Source organism: Bubalus bubalis, chromosome 18, assembly GCF_019923935.1.
Source record: "Bubalus bubalis isolate 160015118507 breed Murrah chromosome 18, NDDB_SH_1, whole genome shotgun sequence".
NCBI lineage: Eukaryota > Metazoa > Chordata > Mammalia > Artiodactyla > Bovidae > Bubalus > Bubalus bubalis.
Window position 1 is genome coordinate 51,677,203 of NC_059174.1, and position 20,150 is coordinate 51,697,352.

The following is a 20,150-nucleotide window of genomic DNA, read 5'->3' on the forward strand; positions in this document are numbered from 1 at the left end:
AAAAACCATAGCCTTGACTAGATGGACCTTTGTTAGCAAAGTAATGTCTCTACTTTTCAATATGCTATCTTGGTTAGTCATACATAACTTTCCTCCCAAGGAGTAAGCATCTTTTAATTTCATGGCTGCAATCACCATCTGCAGTGATTTTGGAGCCCCCCCAAAATAAACTGACACTGTTTCCCCATCTAATTCCCATGAAGTGATGGGACCAGATGCCATGATCTTAGTTTTCTGAATGTGGAGCTTTAAGCCAACTTTTTCACTCTCCACTTTCACTTTCATCAAGAGGCTTTTTAGTTCCTCTTCACTTTCTGCCATAGGGTGGTGTCATCTGCATATCTGAGGCTATTGATATTTCTCCCGGCAATCTTGATTCCAGCTTGTGCTTCCTCCAGCCCAGCATTTCTCATGATGTACTCTGCATATAAGTTAAATAAACAGGGTGACAATATACAGCCTTGACGTACTCCTTTTCCTATTTGGAACCAGTCTGTTGTTCCATGTCCAGTTCTAACTGTTGCTTCCTGACATGCGTACAGGTTTCTCAAGAGGCAGGTCAAGTGGTCTGGTATTCCCATCTCTTTCAGAATTTTCCACGGTTTATTGTGATCCACACAGTCAAAGGCTCTGGCATAGTCAATAAAGCAGAAATAGATGTTTTTCTGGAACACTTGCTTTTTCGATGATCCAGTGGATGTTGGCAATTTGATCTCTGGTTCCTCTGCCTTTTCTAAAACCAGCTTGAACATCTGGAAGTTCACGGTTCACGTACTGCTGAATCCTGGCTTGGAGAATTTTGAGCATTACTTTACTAGCATGTGAGATGAGTGCAATTGTGTGGTAGTTTGAGCATTCTTTGGCACTGCCTTTCTTTGGGATTGGAATGAAAACTGACCTTTTCCAGTCCTGTGGCCACTGCTGAGTTTTCCAAATTTGCTGGCATATTGAGTGCAGTACTTTCACAGCATCATCTTTCAGGATTTGAGATAGCTCAACTGGAATTCCATCACCTCCACTAGCTTTGTTCGTCGTGATGCTTTCTAAGGCCCACTTGACTTCACATTCCAGAATGTCTGGCTCTAGGTGAGTGATCACATCATTGTGATTATCTGGGTCATACAGACAGAACTGACCCTTATTTGGTCCAATGAGTTTTTCCAATTAAACATCCAGAATTGCCAGATCTCTGTGCGGCCCCCAGATACAAGGCAGAAGGCATCTGATGATCCTGGAGGCAGAGAGAGGAAATCAGGAATTGGAAGGAGATGCTCCTTCAAGTAAGGATAGACACTAACAAGAATAGGCATCCCCGATAGCTCAGCGGTAAAGAATCTGCCTGACAATGCAGGAGATTCAGGTGGTGCAGGTTCAATCCCTGGGTCGGGAAGATCCCCTGCAGGAAGGCATGGGGACCCACTCCAGTATTCTTGCCTGGGGAATCCCATGGACAGAGGAGCCGGCGGGTTACAGTCCATGGGGTCACATAGAGTTGATCATGACTGAGCACGAGTACTAACAAGAATAGGGAACACGTCTAAATGCTTACCCCATGCCTACCACAGATCCATGTTTCATGTATAGTCACTGTGTTATGCCTCCTGAAGACCTAGTGAGGAGGTTATGATTTTCTTCCTTTTACCCAGGTGAAGCACAGAGAGGTAGCTAGTCACTATCAAAACCTCAAAGAGGGACTTACCTGGTGGTCCAGTGGTTGAGGCACCACCTTCCAGTGCAGGGGGTGCAGGTTCCATCCCTGGTCAAGGAACTAAGATCCCACCTGCTGCGTGGTGCAGTCAAAACACACACACACGCACACACAGCCCTCAAAGTTATGGCTCCAGAAACCAAGCTCCTCCCTTGTTACACTCTCCAGCAAGCAGATCGCATGTCAGCAGGAGCTTTCCCCTTTTCTGTGTGTCTGTCCTCTACTCCTTGTGGTTGACTGAGTTCGTGCCCCCTAAAGATGTCCTGACCCCCAAGAATCTGTACATATGTTCCCTTATGTGACAAGAAGGACTTTGCAGGTGTAATTAATGTCTGAAGATGGGGAGAGGAGCTCGGATGATCCAGGTGGGCCCAGTGTAATCACAAGCGTCTTAGAAGAGGAGGGCCGGCTGTCAGAAAATAGCAGGCAGCTGGCTTTAAAGATGGCGGAAGGGACCGCGCGCATCGTCTGAAGTTGGAGAGGTGAGAGACGGAGCTTTCCGCAGAGCCGCCAGGAAGAACCAGCCCTGCACGCAGCTTGATATTAGCCTTACTTGCTTCCGACTTCCAACCTCCAAAACTGTAAGAGAATGCATTTGTGTTGTTTGCAGCTGAGTTTGTACTAATTTTCTACAGCAGCCGTAGGAAACGAATCCACTCCTGGACTGTCCTTTCCTGATTCCATGAGAATCCACCCTTCTCGTCTGTACTTGTCTTTAGAGCAGCCTGGTGATGAGGTGAAGAGCACAAGTTCTTGAGTCAAAAGTGGATTCAGTATCTACCCTCTTAGTTGTAGTTTAGTTGCTCAGTTGTGTCCCACTCTTTTCGACCCCATAGACTCTAGTCCACCAGGCTCCTCTGTCCATGGAATTTTCCAGGCAAGAATACTGGAGTGAATTGACATTTCCTTCTCCAGGGAATCTTCCTGACCCAGGGATCATACCAGCGTCTCCTGCACTGGCCGGTGGGTTCTTTACCACTGAGCCACTAGGGAAGCCCATATATGTTTTTAAATTTCCATAAGAGGTTTTTTACAGATCCCCAAAACAAAAAACCTGGATTCAGTCCCAACCACTGCCACTTGCCAGCTGTAACACCCGGGTATCTTGGTCTCTTTGAACTTCAGCATTTCTATCTGTTAAATTGGAGCAATGGTCATCCCAGACCTCATTAGTTGTTGAGAATTTAATGTGCCAGGCCCTGAGGCTCACAGAACCTCCAAAATGACTACATGGGTTGGGTTTTTGTCATCGCTGCTCAAGTACTATTAAAACAGAGACTCACAGGGACTTCCCTGGTGGTCCAGTGGTTGAGACTCTGCCTTCCAATGCAGGGGATGCAGGTTTACTCCCTGGTCAGGGAATTAAGACTCCATCACATACTGTGGGATGGGGCCCAAAAAGCAGTTAAAAGAAACAGTGAAATAGAGACTGGCTTCACGAAGAAAATTGACCAGCAATGATTTGGTTTTTTGTTGTTGTTGTTTAGTCGCTCAGATGTGTCTGATTCTTTTGCGACTCTGTGGACTGTAACCCACCAGGCTCCTCTGTCCATGGGATTTCCTGAGGAAGAATACTGGAGTGGGTTGCCATTTCCTTCTTCTAGGGGATCTTTCCTACTCAGGGATTGAACCCACTTCCCCTGCATTGCAGGTTGGTTCTTTACCACTGAGCCACCAGGGAAGCCTGGTTCCTTTCTTTTTTAATTATGAATATAAAATAACTAGGCAACAGATAAGTAGCGCTCAGAATTTTACACTTTTCAAGATTACGGTCTGATGTTCAGGTGTCTGACAAGCTCTTTGACAAAAGATGGCTTTACCGTGCAGCATAGCATCAGCTTCTGTGCAGTGGCCAGGAAAGGAAGGGTCTCCGAGGGAACGTGAGAACAGCTTTTCACCTGCCCACATGTTGAATCCTCACAACTATCTTGAGAGGTAGGCTCTGTTGGAGTCCTCAACTAGCAGATGGTGAATTAATGTAAGCACAAGTTACTTGACCAGTGAGTAGCCTGGCCATGACTTGAACTCGGGCATTTTGGATCCAGCACCAAAATACATTCTATTGCCTCCCTACCCACGTTTCCCAGGATAGTACAGCCAGCCTGGGTGTCTGGGGACCAGCTGCTGACCATGATGGTGCTCAGCCGAGGTGAACTAGTGGCACCTGGACCCCAGCTCACACTTGGCTCACCAAGGCATGTGGGGCCACATCTGCTCTGTGGGAGGGGTACCTTCTTGTAATTTTCACAAAGATGCCAAACAGGTGAGGGGGTTCCTGCCTTTCTCTCATCATGTCTTTTTCTAGCTCTGTCTTCTCGTGACTCTGCCCTTCCCCAGAGGAAGGAGAAAACATCCAAGTTCCAGGTGAGTTGTTTTCTCATGTCTTATTTTGTAATGCATGGCCGTGTCTTTTCTGATTTCTGGAAGTGTGAAAGATGATACCAAATATTTAGTACTTGTGATGTGCCAGGCATTTGCCTTTTATGGTGCAATTTCATTTATAGTTTTTGCTTGTTCTCGTTTGTTTCCCAAATAATAGTATAAAGGTGAATTTAAAAATTTCTACATTACTACTTCATTACAAACCAGTTTTCTGACTTGAATTTTATTTACTTATTATTGAAGTTGATCTTACAATATTGTGTCTTAGATGTATAGCAAAGTGACTCAGTTACATGTATATTTATATATCTGTATTCTGTTTTCAAAATTCTTCTCTTATAGTTTATTATAAGATACTGAATATGGTTCCATGTACTATACAGAAAATACTGCTCTTTATCTATTTTATATGTGGTAGTGTGCTTCTCTTAATCCCATACTCCCAATTTATCTCTCCTTTAAGCCAGTTGTTTTCAGCGCTCTTTAAAAAAAAAAGGCATTCATCCTTTCAACCATGAAATTTTTGCATGTGTTTATGTTCCTGGATATGTTCCAGTGTCTCCTAGTTTATGGGAACTTGACTAGAATTTGTATCCTACTGTTGTGTGAAAATTGTAAAAATTTTAATTCTGTAGAATTAGTTCATAGTGCTTTTCAGCTCTACTATGTTCTCTGTATATTCATTCTATTAATTTTTTGAGTGTTTGCTATTGAAACTCTAACCAAATATCTTAATTTATCCACTTAAGAAATAATTGTAATATATTTTTGGTTGTTTGGTTGCTGAGTTATGTATAGTGGAACTATATGTAACCTTGTTCTGTATTTTCCAAGTTACTTGTATCTTCCAAGTAAATGTGTTATCATACTTTCATAATTTAAAAAAGAAAACATAGGCATTCGTGATAATATTTGCAATAATAGAAAAAGTGATTTTGAAGAGTGCTGTCTTTGCCTACTTTTTATAACTGCTTAATTGAGCTATAATTCACATACTGTGTAATACACCCACTTAAAATGTAACATTCAGTAGTTTTTCATATATTCACGGATATGTGCACCTATCACCACAGTTAATCTTGGAGCATTTTCATCACCTCAAAAGCAACACTGTACCCTTTAGTTACTACACCCCCAAACCCCTCATGAAAATGGGATCCTATAATATATAGTCTTTTTGTGACTGGCTTGCTGGATAGGGTGTAATGTTTTCAGTTTGATATGGTGTAATGTTTTCAAGGTTTATCCATGTGTGACATGTATCACTACTCTGTCCTTTTTTGTGACTGAATAATATTCTGTTTATGATGTAGTACATTTTGTTGATCTACTCATCCATTTGGATTGTTTCCACCTTCTGACTGCTGTATATAATGCTACTGTAAACCTCTATACATGTTTTTGTGTGAATATGTTTTCATTTGTCTGGGACATTTCTCTTTAGAAGTGGAATTACTGGGTCATCTAGTAACTCTATGTTTAAATGTTTGGGAAACTGCCAGACTGTTTTCCAAAGTGGTTGCACCATTTTACGATCCTAATAGCAATGTTTGATGGTTCTAATTTCTCCACATCTTTACCGACACTTATTGCTTGTGGATTTTTTTATTTTTTTCATTCTGGCAATCCGAGTGGGTGTGAAGTGGTTTTGATCTGCCTTTTCCTAACAACTCATCTTCTCATTTTAAAACTGGGTTATTTGACTTTGTATTATTGGGTTGTAATAGTACAGCGTATGTTCTAAATACTAGCAGATACATGATTTGCCAATATTTTCTCCCGTTCTGTTTCACAGATAGGTTCAATTTGTCATATTTTAGATTCCATATAAGTGATATATGAGTGATACCATACAGTATGTCTTTCTCTTTCTGAACTTCACTTAGTATGATTATCTCTAGTTGCGTTCATGTTGCTGCAAATCACCCAGCAACTTTTGACAACCTTCGTAGCTTTTTGTCTTTGTAAGTCCACGACTCTCCCTTCTTTGGAACACACTTGTGTGGTTACCTGAACCTGCATCTCCTGATTTGCAATTCTTAAGACCCCAGATAAACTCTTATTTGCAGCCTCCCACATTATATTTTGGTTGACCAGGAACCCATACAGGACGTCTCACTCCTCAGCTTTCCCTTTTAAGCTTTGTGATTAGTTCATTATGGGCCCCAACTGAACTGCCTTGGGCCACCATGGTGCATGAACATTGTATGGGGTGGGCCTTCCAGGGAATCTACCAACTGCCCCAATAATAACTCCTTGGGAAGGAGGCTTGGGAACAGCTCTAGGTCTGCTCTGCTTCTTCCAGGATTGGAAGAACAGGGTCTCAGTTTCCTCAGCTGAGCTGGGGAGTGGGAGGTGGGCCTAAGCTAAAGAAAAACCATAGACCTTCCTCTCCTGACTGAGATTCAGCATTTTTTCTTGACTAAATCCACCTGGGTTGGTTGCTGCAGGTCTTTGGTTAACTTCCAGAGTTCTGGAAAAAAGTCAATTCCATATCTGCCAATTTTTTTTTCTTTTTTTTTTATGTACAGTGGACTTTCCAAAGTCCTTAACTCTACCATTTTGGCCAAACATTTCTATATAATTATTTCCATGAATTAATTTGTCCTACATCAACACCTAGGAGGGTAATCACTAGGGCACAGGAAAGATAGTATATTAAGATTTTTAAAAAAACAGCCAGACTTCCCCCGCTCCCAGTAAGTTGTACTATTTTTGATACAAACGTCAACTTTATGGTTCATAATGTCACATGAACTGAATCAAAATTGAAATGTCATATAACTAAATTATGTTTTCATGTATGACTTACTGATTTAACATAAAGTCGAGGTTCATCAATATTGTTAATTTAATGTTTATCAATTAATTAGAATTAATTAGTTCATTAATCAGTTCATTCCTCTTAAGATTCTATTTCATGTTATGGCATGGATATAAATTTATGATATGCATCTATCACAGTTGTTTACCTATTAACCAGCTGATGGAGATTTCAGTTTGTTTTCAGCAGTTGGCACTTATGAATAAAGCTGCTATAAACATTGTGTACAGATTTTTGAAAGCACGTTTTCATTTCTTTTGGGTCACTGTCTAGGAGTAAGATTGCTGGGTCTTAGGGTACATTTTAGTCATTCTGATAATAAACTATCAAATGATTTTCAAAAGTGCTGTTAAATTTTATGTGAGTTCCAGTTGTGCATTCTGAGTAGAACTTCCTTCCTTATTAATTTGATCCATTCTAATAGGTGTGTTGTTGTTTCATCACCAAGTCATGTCCAGTTCTTCTGTGATCTCATGGACTGTAGCCCACCAGACTCCTCTGTGGAATTTTCCAGACAAGAATACTAGAGCGGGTTGCCATTTCCTACTCCAGGGGATCTTCCCAATCCAGGGATCAAACCCATGTCTCTTGCATCGGCAGGCAGATTCTTTACCACTACTGCCACCTTGGAAGCCCACACAATGTCATAATCTATCTTAAAATAATGCTACGTTGCTTAAAGAATGATGTCAGATCATTACAACCTCGCGCTTCTAGTTTCTCCCTTCTGTCCTTTGTGCTATCATACATTTCACTCCACACATGTAATAAATTTCAAAAATATTTGTGCTTCAGATAGTCTATTTTTTCAAAGTTTATTTAAAATATTACTATTTTACTTTATAATAATAAAGAATATTTTGGTGTTTAATTCTTTGAATTATTTATTTATTGGCCATTCTGTATGGCTTGCGGGAATCTTAGTTCCATAACCAGGGATCGAAACTGCGTACCCTGCACTGGAAGCATGGAGTCTTAACTACTGGATGACCAGAGAGTTCCCAAATGCTGTGAATTTTAACACATGTATAGATGCGTGTAAGCGTCATACTCAGAATACAAAATGGTATCTTCACACCAAAAAACTTCCTTATGCTATCTCTTTATGGCTCCTCCTCATTACGTTGATAAACCCTCAAAACCAATGGTATGCTCTCTAACCCTATGGTATTGTCTTTTAGAGAATGCCATTTAAATGAAATTATATAGTGCTTAACATTATGTAACTGGATTCTTTCAATTAAGATAATTCCTTCAAGGGACTTCCCTAGTGGTCCAGTGGTTAAGACAATGCAGGGACCCCGGATTCCATCCCTGGTGGGGGAACTAGACCTCACATGCTGCAACTAAAGATCTTACAGATTGCAATTGAGGGTCCCACATACCGCAACTAAGACCCGCTGCAGTCAAATGAATAAATAAATAATTTTAAGTTCTGTTCAGTCGCTCAGTCATGTCTGACTCTTTGTAACCCCATGGACTGCAGCATGCCAGGCTTCCCTGTCCATCACCAATTCCTGGAGCTTGCTCAAACTCATGTCCATCGAGTCAGTGATGCCATCCAACCATCTTGTCCTCTGCCGTCCCCTTCTCCTCCTGCCTTCAGTCTTTCCCAGCATCAGGGTCTTTTCCAATGAGTCAGTTCTTTGCATCAGGTGGCCAAAGTAATCTTAATTTTAAATTAAGATTCATCAGAGTTGTATATATCAATGGTTGGTTCCTTTTTATGGTTGAATGGTATTTCATTGTGTGGATATACTGCAGTTTATTTATCCATCCACCCTTTGAGGGGCATTTGGGTTATTTCCAGTTACTGACAATTATGAATAAGGCAGGTATAAATATTCATGTACAGGTTTTCAGTCATGTTGGACTCTTTGCAACCCCATGGACTGTAGCCCACCAGGCTCCTCTGTCCATAGAATTCTCCAGGCAAGAATACTGAAGTGGGTAGCCATTCCATTCTCCAGGGGATCTTCCAAATCCAGGATTCAAACCCAGGTCTACTGCATTGCAGGCAGATTCTTTACCCTCTGAGCCACCAAGGAAGCCCTTTACTATAAGCATAAGTTTTCATTTCTCTAGGAAAGATTGCTGAGAAGAGTACTCTAGAGTATTTTTAAATTTGTTGCAACTTTTCTAATTTATTTCCACCAGTGTTGTTCAGTTGCGAAGTCATGTCCGACTCTGAGACCCCATGAACTGCAGCACGCCAGGCTTCCCTGTCCTTCACTCTCTCCCTGAGTTTGCTCAAAATCATGTCCATTGAGTCAGTGAGACCATCCAACCAACTCATCCTCTGTTGCCCCTTCTCCTCTTGTCTGTGCCATTTTCCATTCCTCCCCTCCCCAGTCATATATGAGAATTCCAGTTGCTCTGGGACCTCATGACAATTTGACATTGTTCCTATTTTTGTTTTGTTTTTAGATTTTAATTGGAGGATAATTGCTTTACGGTATTGTTGGTTTCTGCCATACATCAACATTAATCAGCCATAGGTGTACATATGTCCCCTCCCTCTAGTACCTCCCTCCCACCCCACCCCACCCCACTCCACCCCTCTAGGTTGTCACAGAGTCATACAGCAAATCCCCACCGGCTATCCATTTTACATATGGTGGTTTGTATGTTTCCATGCTACTCTCTCAATTCATCCTGCCCTGTCATTCCCCCACTGTGTCTATGAGTCTGTTCTCTATGTCTGCATCTCCACTGCTGGCCTGAAAGTGGGTTTATCAGTACCATCTTTCTATATTCCATATATATGCCTTAACATACACTATTTGTTTTCTCTTTCTGACTTAGTTCACTCTGGGTAGCAGGCTCTAGGTTCATACACCTCATTAGAACTGACTCAAATGCATTCATTTTTGACTGAGTAATATTTCATTGTGTATATGTACCACAACTTCCTTATCCATTCATCTGTCAATGGACACTTAGGTTGCTTTCATGTCCTAGCTGTTGTAAATGGTGCTGCAATGAACATTGGGGTCCATGTGTCTTTTTCAGTTATGGTTTCTTCAGGGTATATGCCCAGGAATGGGATTGCTGGGTCATATGATAGTTTTATTCCTAGTTTTTTAAGGAATCGCCATACTGTTCTCCATAGTGGCTGTATCAATTTGCATTCCCACCAACAGTGCAACAAGAGGGCTCCCTTTTCTCCACACCCTCTCCAGCATTTATTGTTTGTAGACCTGATGATGATGGCTATTCTGACAGGTGTGAAGTGATAACCTTGTGGTAATTTTGTTTTGTGTTTCTCTAATACTGAGTGACATTGAGCATCTTTTTTTGTGTTTATTAGCCATCTGTATATCTTCTTTGGAGAAACACCTGTTTTGGTCTTCTGCCCACTTTTTGATGGGATTGTTTTGTCTTTCTGGTATTGAGCTTCATGAGCTGCTTGTATATTGCTCCTATTTTTTATTTAAGGCATTCTAATCGGTGTCTGAAAGTGAAAGTCATTCAGTCATGTCCGTCTCTTTGTGACGCCAGACTGTACAGCCCATGGAATTCTCCAGGCCAGAATACTGGAGTGGGTAGCTTTTCCCTTCTCCAGGGGATCTTCCCAACCCAGCCAGGGATCGAGCCCATGTCTCCCACATTGCAGATGGATTCTTTACCAGCTGAGCCACAAGGGAAGGTGTGTGGTGGAATCTAATTGTGGTTTAACTTGTAATTTCCTTAACTGCTAATGATGTTGTATGTATTTTCATGTGTTTATTTGTCATCATTATATCTGCCTTGGTGAAGTGTACATTGATGTCTTTTTGCCCATTTTCAATTGGCTTGTTGGTTACTGTTGAGTTTTGAAAGTTCTTTATATATTATGGAGAGAATATTTTTTGAATATGTGTTTTGCAAATATTTTCTTCCTGCCCATTGCTTGTTTGTTTCATTCTCTTAAAATTTGATAAGATTTAGCTGTGGTTCATGGGGTCACAAAGAGTCGGACACAACTGAGTGACTAAACTGAAATCTGAATGTGTTTTTATATGGAGTGTACTTGCGGTGTCAAGTCTAAGAATTCTTTGCTTAGTCTCAGATCCCAGAGATTTTCTCTTATGTTTTCTTTTTTAAATTTTCCCCCCTTTTTAAAAAAAATATTGGAGTGTGTGGATTGATAGTGTTTTAGTTTCAGGTGTACAGCAAAGTGAATCAGTTATACATACATCCTCTTACTATTTTTTAAATTTTATAGTTTTGTAGTGAGATCTGTAAGTCATTGCTAATTTTTGCATCAGGTGTACGTTTAGGTTAAGGCTCATTCTTTTTCTGTACTGGAGGTCAGTTGTTCAAACATCATTTGTTGAAAGACTGTCCTTTCTCCACTGAATCACTTTTGCCTCTTTGTCAGTTTGCCAGATTTATATGCGTACATTTCTGAACTTTCTGTTTTCCACTAATCTATGTGTCTGCCCCTTCACTATCACGACATTCTTGATTACTGTAGCTTTAGAGTATCTCTCAACATCAGGTGGTGTGTTTCTTTCAGTTTACTCTTTTAAAATAAAAACTTGTCTATTAGTTTCTTTGCTTTTCCATATACATTTCATTTATTTTTAATTGGAATATAATTGCTTGACGATATCATGTTGGTTTCTGCTGTACAGGAATGTGAATCAGTTATAAGTATACATATATCTCCTCCCCCTTGAGCCTCCCTCCCACCCCTCTAGGTCATCACAGAGCACTGAGCAGAGCTCCCTGTGCTCCACAGTAGCTCTCACCATCACCTTTACACACGGTGGTATATGTACATCAGTGCTACTCTCTCAATTCATCCCGCCCTCTCCTTCCCTGGCTGTGTACGCATGTCTGTTCTCTACATCTGTGTCTCTATTCCTGCTCTGTAACTATTAATATTTGTTGTTCATCAGTACCAGTTTTCTAGATTCCATATATATGCCTTAATATATGATATTTGTTTTTTCTGACTTCCTTCTGTATGACAGACTCTAGGTTCATCTATATCACTACCAATGACCCAATTTCATCCCTTTTTATGGCCGAGTAATATTCCATTGCATATATGCACCACCACTTCTTTATCCATTCGTCTGTCAATGGACAGTTAGACTGCTCCCATGTCCATAGTGTTGCAATGAACAGGGGTGCGTGTGTCTTTTTCAGTTACGGTTTTCTCAGGGTATATGCCCAGTAGTGGTTTTGCTGGGTCATATGGTAGTTTGATTTTTAAATGAACCTCCATACCAGTCTCCATGGTGGCTTTATCAGTTTACAGTCCCACCAACAGTGCAAGAGGGTTCCCTTTTCTCCACGTCCTCTCCAACATTTATCTGCAGATTTTTTGATGACAACCATTCCAAGCGGTGTGAGCTGATACCTTGCTGTAGTTTTGGTTTACATTTCTCTAATAGTGATGTTGAGCTTCTCCAATACTGACTGATGTTGAACATGTTTTCATGTGTTTGTTGGCCATCTGTGTGTTTTCTTTGCACAAAAGTCTGTTTAGGTAGTTTCTGCCCATTGTTTGATTGGTTGTTTGTCTTTTTGATATTGAGTTGCACGAACTGCTTGTATATTTTGAAGATTAATCCTTTGTCAGTTGTTTCACTTGCAAATATTTTCTCCCCATTCTGAGGATTGTCTTTTCGTCTAGTCTATGGCTTTCTTTGCTGTGCAAAAGCTTTAGAGCTAATCCACATCTACGGGCTTCTGTGATGACTCAACGGAATCCACCTGCAATGCAGGAGACACAGGAGATGTGGGTTCAATCCTGGGTCAGGAAGATCCCCTGGAGAAAGGGATGGCAACCCACTCCAATATTCTTGCCTGGAGAATCCCATGGACAGAGAGAAGCCTGGTGGGCTACAGTCCATGGGGTCACAAAGAGACCCCACTGAGCAACTACACACACATGCACACAATCTGTATTAAGAAAATGCTACTGGGTGACTTTCCTGGAGGTCCAGTGGTTAAGACTCTGAGCTTCCACTGCAGGGGGTGTGGGTTCATTCCCTGGTTGGGGAACTAAGGTCCTGCATGCCTTGCGTTGATGCCAAAAAAAAAAAAAAAATGCTGCTAGAAATTTGATTAATGTTGCATTAAATCTGTAAATCAATTTGGGGATAATTGATATGTTTACAGAGAAGGCAATGGCACCCCACTCTAGCACTCTTGCCTGGAAAATCCCATGGATGGAGGAACCTGGTAGGCTGCAGTCCATGGGGTCACTAAGAGTCAGACACGACTGAGCGACTGAGCGACTTCACTTTTCACTTTCATGCATTGGAGAAGGAAATGGCAACCCACTCCAGTGTTCTTGCCTGGAGAATCCCAGGGACGGGGGAGCCTGGTGGGCTTCCGTCTATGGGGTCGCACAGAGTCAGACACGACTGATGTGACTTTGCAGCAGTAGCAGCAGATATGTTTACTGTGTTGAGTATTCTAATTCATGAACACTGTATATCTCTTCAATTATTTAGGTGTTTTTTGGTTTCTTTCTATCAGTACTTTGTAATGTTTAGCACGCAAATTCTCTACATGTTGTTAGATTTAACCTAATATTTCATTCTTTGGAGAGATTGTAAATGGCATTATTTTTAAATTTTATATATTGCTAGGGCATAGAAATATTATACATTACTAGGGAAGTGAAAATTGGACTCTTTGAGACCCCACAGACTATAGCCCCACCAGGCTCCTCTGTCCCTGGGATTCTCCAGGCAAAAAGTTGTTGTTCAGTCATTCAGTCGTGTCCGATTCTTTGCGATCCCAAGGACTGCAGCACACCAGGCTTCCCTCTCCTTCACTATCTCTTGGAGTTTGGTAGGATATTGAAATATAATTGATTTGTGTTTTTGTATTTATTGGCTTTATATGACCTTGATATACTGCTTCTAAATTCTAGGTGTTTGTAGATTCCTTAGAATTTTCTTGGGTAGATAATTATTTCTTCCTTGCCAATCCATATACCTTTCTGTCCCTCGCTTTGGTGCACTGGCTAAGACTTCCAGTGCAATTTTGAATAGAAGTGGTGAGAGAGAATGTTCCTGCTTTGTCCTGTCACATGGGAAAAGCCTTCAGTCTTTACTAAGTATGATGTCACCTGGCTTTCTCCATGTCTTTTATCAAGTTGAAGTTCTTTCCCTAGTTTGCTCAAAGATTTTTATCATTACTGGGTATTTTATTTTGTCAGATGCCTTTTCTGTATCAATTGAAATGATACAATGAAATGTTTTTTCTTTCTGAGACCAATATTGGTAAACATTTTCTGAAAAGGTGTATGTGTGTGCATGCTCAGTCGTGTCTGACTCTTTGCAACCCCATGGACTGTGTAGCCCACCAGGTGGGATTCTCCAGGCAAGAATACTGGAGTGGGTTGCCATTTCGTCCTTCAGGGGATCTTCCCAGCCCAGGGATCGAGCCCGCGTCTCTTGCGGCTCCTGCATTGGCAGGCAGATTCTTTACCACTGAGCCACCTGAAGATAAGAGAGTAAACATTTTAGACTTTGTGGGCCAAGAGGCAAATTGAAGATATGTGTGCATTTAAATCAGCGGTCCCCAACCTGTTTTGGCACCAGTGACTAGATTCATGGAAGACAGTTTTTTCATAGACAGGGATAGAGGAGGGCGAATGGTTTCAATATCATTCAAGCACTTTACGTGTATTATACATCAGCTACACCTCAGACCATCAGATTCCAGAGGCTGGGGACCCCTGAATTAAATAACAAGAAAATTCTTGCCCTAACTCACTCTGTTTTCCCTGGTGGGCTTCTGAGGTGGTGGGCACGCTTTGTGTCTAGCTGCCATCACTTGGAGACATTCTTAGACTATAGAGCATCTGGCCTGAGGAGGAAGGGCCTGAAGGGCGGAGTCTCTTTAACATAAACAGTGGTACAGAAAATCCACATCAGACAAGGCCACTTTGTTACGATGATACATACAGCAAGGCAAAACAAAGCCCATTGTGCAAAACACAGGTACAAAAATAGCACCCAAACAAAAATGATCAACTAGCCCCCTCTGCTGGTTGATCTGAGTAACTGCTTTTTTTTAAGTCAATCATTAAAAAGCCTTGGTCTTGTTTTCTCTTTCTGGATTATTGTTCAGTTGGCTAAATCATGTCCAACTCTTTGTGACCCCATGAACTGCAGCGCACCAGGCTTAAATTTTATTAATTAAACTCAAACAAAATTATGTCCTTTGAGTGAGTCTATGTCTGAATCTTTTTCCTACATCTACTTTCTTCCCAGCCTTTTACAGTATAATTGCATAATTGTCTGAAGTTGGATTCCTCTCTCTTTTTTTTGTTTGTTTCACGTCCTCTTTTTTCCTTTCTCTTGTGAAACTTTTGAGATTCATTATCCAAAAAATCATTCTGCTGTTATTCTAGGAATATCTAGTCAAGATTGACCATCAAAAATGGTTTAAAAGAAAGAAACATTATTAAACTACATGTTATTACATCTTAACAAAGGGATGTAGATTTGGTCTTTATGTAAAATGACTAAGTTAATTCATGCCCAGATTAATAGTTTTCTTTTTTTGTTACCAAATTATTCTGTTGAACTCCCAGTTAACAGTCACTGGTATTCTGCTGTTCTGTGTGCAGGCTCGGTCACTAAGTCGTGTCCGGCTCTTTTGCCACCCCATGGACTGTATGTAGCTCGCCAGGCTCTTCTGTCCATGGGATTTCCCAGACGAGAATACTGGAGAAGGCTGCCATTTCCTTTTCTTTTTTTTCCTGCCATTCTCTTCTCCAGGGGATTTTCCTGACCCTGGGACCGAACCTGTGTCTCCTATAATGGCAGGTGGGTTCTTTACCACCGAGCCACCTGGGAAGCCCTGTTCTTCGGGTATCATGTTCTATAAATATCAATTTAGATTGACATGGTTAGTATTGTTAATATCTGTCTCAACTGATTTTTGTCTAGTTGTACTAATTTTCTGGGAGAGAGGTTAAAATCTTTACCTCTGTGTTTTCTGGATTGTTTTCTTAGGTTTTAAAGTTTTGCTTCATGTATTTTAAAACTTTGTGATTTGTTCCATAATCATTTAAAAACTTTGTTACTCATGTATTGACCTTTATATTGTTGTAAAAAATTCCCTGTTTTAGCTCTATAAGAATCTTTGAAATCTACTTCATCTAATATTAACATATGCTCCAGCCTTCTCACACTTATGAGCAAAGTCATATGGATTTTTGGATGCCAAGGGGGAAGGGAGTGGAGAACGGATGGAGTGGGAGGTTGGAATTAGCAGGTAAAAACTATTATATGTACTTTCAATCTGTCTGTCTCTTGGTGTTTCAGGTACATTTCTAGAAAAGAGCATATAGTCACTTTTTAATACATTCAGTCCTTGCCTTTGTGTACTTAAGATTTAATATATTTATGTGGCTATATTTAGGGCTACTCTTTTACTATTTATGATCTTTCCTCTTGATTTTTGTTTCTCTGTTTTTCCATTCCTGCTATCTTTTGGACTAATTCAGTATCTTTAAGATATTTCAATGATTCCATTTCAATTATTTATTGTTTTCTTGGCTGTACTTCTGCATCATTTAACAGGGAATTTAGTCATTACAAAATTCTTCCTAGCTTTTCACAGTTGTCTTAGAGTGACGGTTGTGTCATTTCATCTAAAGCAAATAGTGTATTTGTACATGTATTTCATCAATATACACTATATATTTTACATCAACAGTCATATGTATATTAAGAAAAAAATTATAGTTTATATGTATCCACATCCTTGCCATTCCTGGTGTCCTGCACTTCCTGGAGATGTTTCCCCAGCATCATTTCTGTTCATCCTGAAAAACTCCTCGAGCATTTCTTATGGTGTGGTTCTGCTGGCAGTGAACTCTATTTGCCTTTATCTGAATGTCTTTAGTTTGTCTTTATTCTGAAAGAAAGCTTTCTTTGAAGGTAGGATTGATTTTCTTTTTTCTTGCAGCAGTTTAAAGATATTGCTCCTCTTTTTCCTGCCCTAGATTTCTTTTCTGTGTGGCTTTTTTTTTTTTTCAGATGTCAGCTGTCGTTTAAATCATTGTTTTCCTCTGCAATATCATTTTTTCCTTAGCTGCTTTCATGATTTGACTTTTATCTTTTCATCAGTTTGACTACAATGTATATAGGTCAGTTTTTCCTATTCGGAGTACATTGAGCTCTTTTTAGAAAATATTGAAGTCTAGTTGATTTATAATGTGTTAACTTCTGCTGTGATTCAGTTATACATGTATATATATGTATGCTGACATTCTTTTCCATGTTCTTTTCTAGTATGGTTTATCACAGGATAATGCATGTAATTCCCTGTGCTGCACAGCAGGACCTTGTTGTCTATCCAGCCTATGTCTAACAGTTTGCATCTGCTAATCCCAACCTCCCACGCCATCCCTCCCGCACCCCCTCCCCCTTGGCCCCCACAAGTCTGTTCTCTGTGTTCCTGTTTCATAGATAGGTTCATTTCACCCTGGGTTTCTTGAATCTGTAAAGTTACATCCTTCACCAAATTGGGCAACATTTTGGTCTTTATTTTTTCAAATTCCTCTGTGCCTCAACCCCTGTCCCCCTCCTTCTTGGAATGTAAATACATGCACATTATACCTTTGTATTACCCCTCTGATTTCAGAGGTTCTCTCCAATTTTTCTGTGATATTTTTTCTCTGAGCTCTTCAGATTTGATCATCTATTAATCCATCTTCAAGACCACTGATCATCTTTTTCCATTCTGCTCTCTTAGTAATCTGGCAAACTCACTTCGGTTATTATATTTTTAATTAACAGATTTTGTGGATTTTTTAAAAGAGAAGTTTTATGTTTACCAAAGAAAAAGAGGCAGATAGTAGAGAGTCCCCATGAGCCCTGTCTCCCTGTCCTTCTCCTCACCCATTTCCCTCATTATTAACATCTTGGATTAGTGTGGTATACTTGTACAACTGATGAACCAATATTAAACTTTAAACATTAAACACTTTATTATGGTATAAATTCTTTTCATACATTGTTGGATTTGTTTTGCTAGTATTTTGTTGAGAATTTTTGCACTTTGTCCATGAGAGAGATTTGCCTATAGTTTTCTTTCTTCCAATATCTTTACCTGGCTTTGATATTAGGGTAATACTGCCCTCATAGAATATCCCTCTGTTCTATTTTCTGGAACAAATAATATCAGTTTTCTATAATTTCTTCCTTAAATGTTTGGTAACTTCACTGATGAAACCCTCTGGGCCTCACTTTTTGTAAGTTTATTAACACTGGTTCAATTTCTTTAATAGACACAGGCCTAGTCAGATTACCTATTTTATTCTTGATTGTGTCTTTCAAAGAATAAGTCCATTTCATCTAAGTTATTTTCAAGTTCACTGAGATACTTTTCTCTGTCATTTTCATTTCTATTACAGTGATCTAGTAAATTTAACTTAGGATTATATATATATTTTTTTTAGTTCTTGAATTTTTATTTTGTTCTTTTAGGATAGATCCAATTTCTCAGCTGAGATTTCTTATCTCTTCCTTCATAGTGAGTATAAATCCCTTTACATGTTAAGTATAGTTATGAAAGCTTTTAAAATTCATTATCTAATTGCAATATCTGGATCATCTCATGGCTGATCTCTATTGACCTTTTTTCTCTTGAGAATGAGTCACGTTTTCCCATTTCTTTCATCTGTCTAGGAATTTTGGATTATTTCCTAGATATTGTCATTAATATATTGAAGAAACTGGATTTCACTGAGTTCCTCCAAAGAATATTGATTTTCTTTAAAAAAAAAAAAAAACCAAACAAATGTATTTTTATTAGGCACTTAATTTAGCTGGATTCAAACTGAAAATTCTTTCCTGTGAGTAACAGCTCTAATTTCAATTCAGCTCTCTCTGTATTGACTTGGTAGCTTTAAGTCTCCTCTGCCTTTTAGAGTTGAGTTTGGGATTTTCCCTCTCTGGCTTGCCTTTTTCCAGGCTGTCCTACACATGTCATTTTCCAGCAGCATTATACAGGCCTTGAACTCTTTTATAGTTTTCCAAATGGTAATGTCCAAGATACAATCTAAAATTTTAGCTGCCCTAGATTTGACTGGGACTTGCTCTCAGGGTGAAAGCCATGAAAAGTAGAAAACTGATCCTGTCATTTCCTTCTCAGTATTGATCTAGTCCCAGGATAGGATAAGTAGGATGTACCTACTTTTGTTCATTCACCATTGCTTTTGTATAGTTAAACATTTTTTAATTTAAAATATTTGGTATAGAATTAATACTTGCTATCCATTAAGAGTTTTGGTACAATAAGAACTTCCTTTGAACTCCAGCATATTTAAACTCTCCTCTCCTCATGTCCTTCATATGTGGTTACTCGTTTACATGTATGTCTATCCCAGTAAGCAGTGTATCCCTTAAGTGTTTTCCAGCTACATCATGACAGCTCGTGAGATGCTTCCCAGATAACTTGTTCTGGCAATTGCTCAGTCTCCAAACTCAGAAATTATTTTTTTTAAATCCCAAGAGTGTTGGTGTTATTACTCTAATCGCCCTATTCTCACCAGAACAGCAATGTTCTTTAAGTGGAAGACAAAAATTGGAATTGGAGCTAGTATGCTTAGAATTCACTTCAGTCACAGCCTATCTGAACCACACACTATAGACAGCTTCATCCCCCACGTATTTCTAACCCAAATTCCTAGCTCTTGCTTGCGTCTTCTGTAACAAACAACTGGAGAAAAGAAACTCAGTGATCCCCGGTGCTAGAGGCTGACTTGAGACACAGCTCTGGACAGTGGGACACAAACAGAAGTCCACTCCCTTTTCTAGACACAGGAGCAAATATCTTGAATGGCAAAGAAGAGAAGAAGTGACCAAGGAGAGTGAAAAAGCTGAGAGCAATGGGTTTTAGGTCCTTGTCCTCTCAGTTATTAAAGTGAGAACAAAGAGGGAATAAGCTGGGGGAAATAAGAGTTGGTGATTGCAGAGTGGAGCACTTGAACTTGAGAGGATACAGGGGTTTCAGGTGACTGGCAGTGAGGTGTTACCGTGGAGGCAGGGGCGGAGGCACGGTGGAAGACAAGACCCCTGGAAGCAGAGGGTGGAGGAACTGAGGGTTTGGGAAGTGGGTGTGTTAATCTTCAAATAGTGTGGCTGGAGGAGTGAAACTGGTTCTGGAGATAAAACCTTGGAGGAATAAGGAAGAATAAACAGATTGGTAGGTGACTCTATGGAGAAGGCATGGTGGATAGTTTGACATGAAAATTAATGCTGGAGG

The 20,150-nt window shown here is 40.0% G+C and overlaps 1 long non-coding RNA gene across 3 annotated transcripts in view; it reads left to right on the forward strand.

Moving 5' to 3' along the window:
• Window positions 1-1,043: 1,043 nt before the first annotated feature.
• LOC123330147 overlaps window positions 1,044-20,150 on the forward strand; it is a 31,417-nt gene continuing 12,310 nt past the window's right edge. The window contains exons 1-4 of one of the 3 annotated variants that reach the window (XR_006640269.1): window positions 1,044-2,289; window positions 3,536-3,643; window positions 4,014-4,072; window positions 7,339-7,411. This is a non-coding gene — a long non-coding RNA (uncharacterized LOC123330147). Of the gene's footprint in view, window positions 2,290-3,295; window positions 3,360-3,535; window positions 3,644-4,013; window positions 4,073-7,338; window positions 7,422-20,150 lie in introns of those variants that run through there. The other 2 variants (XR_006640268.1, XR_006640267.1) reach the window with 2 other exon arrangements.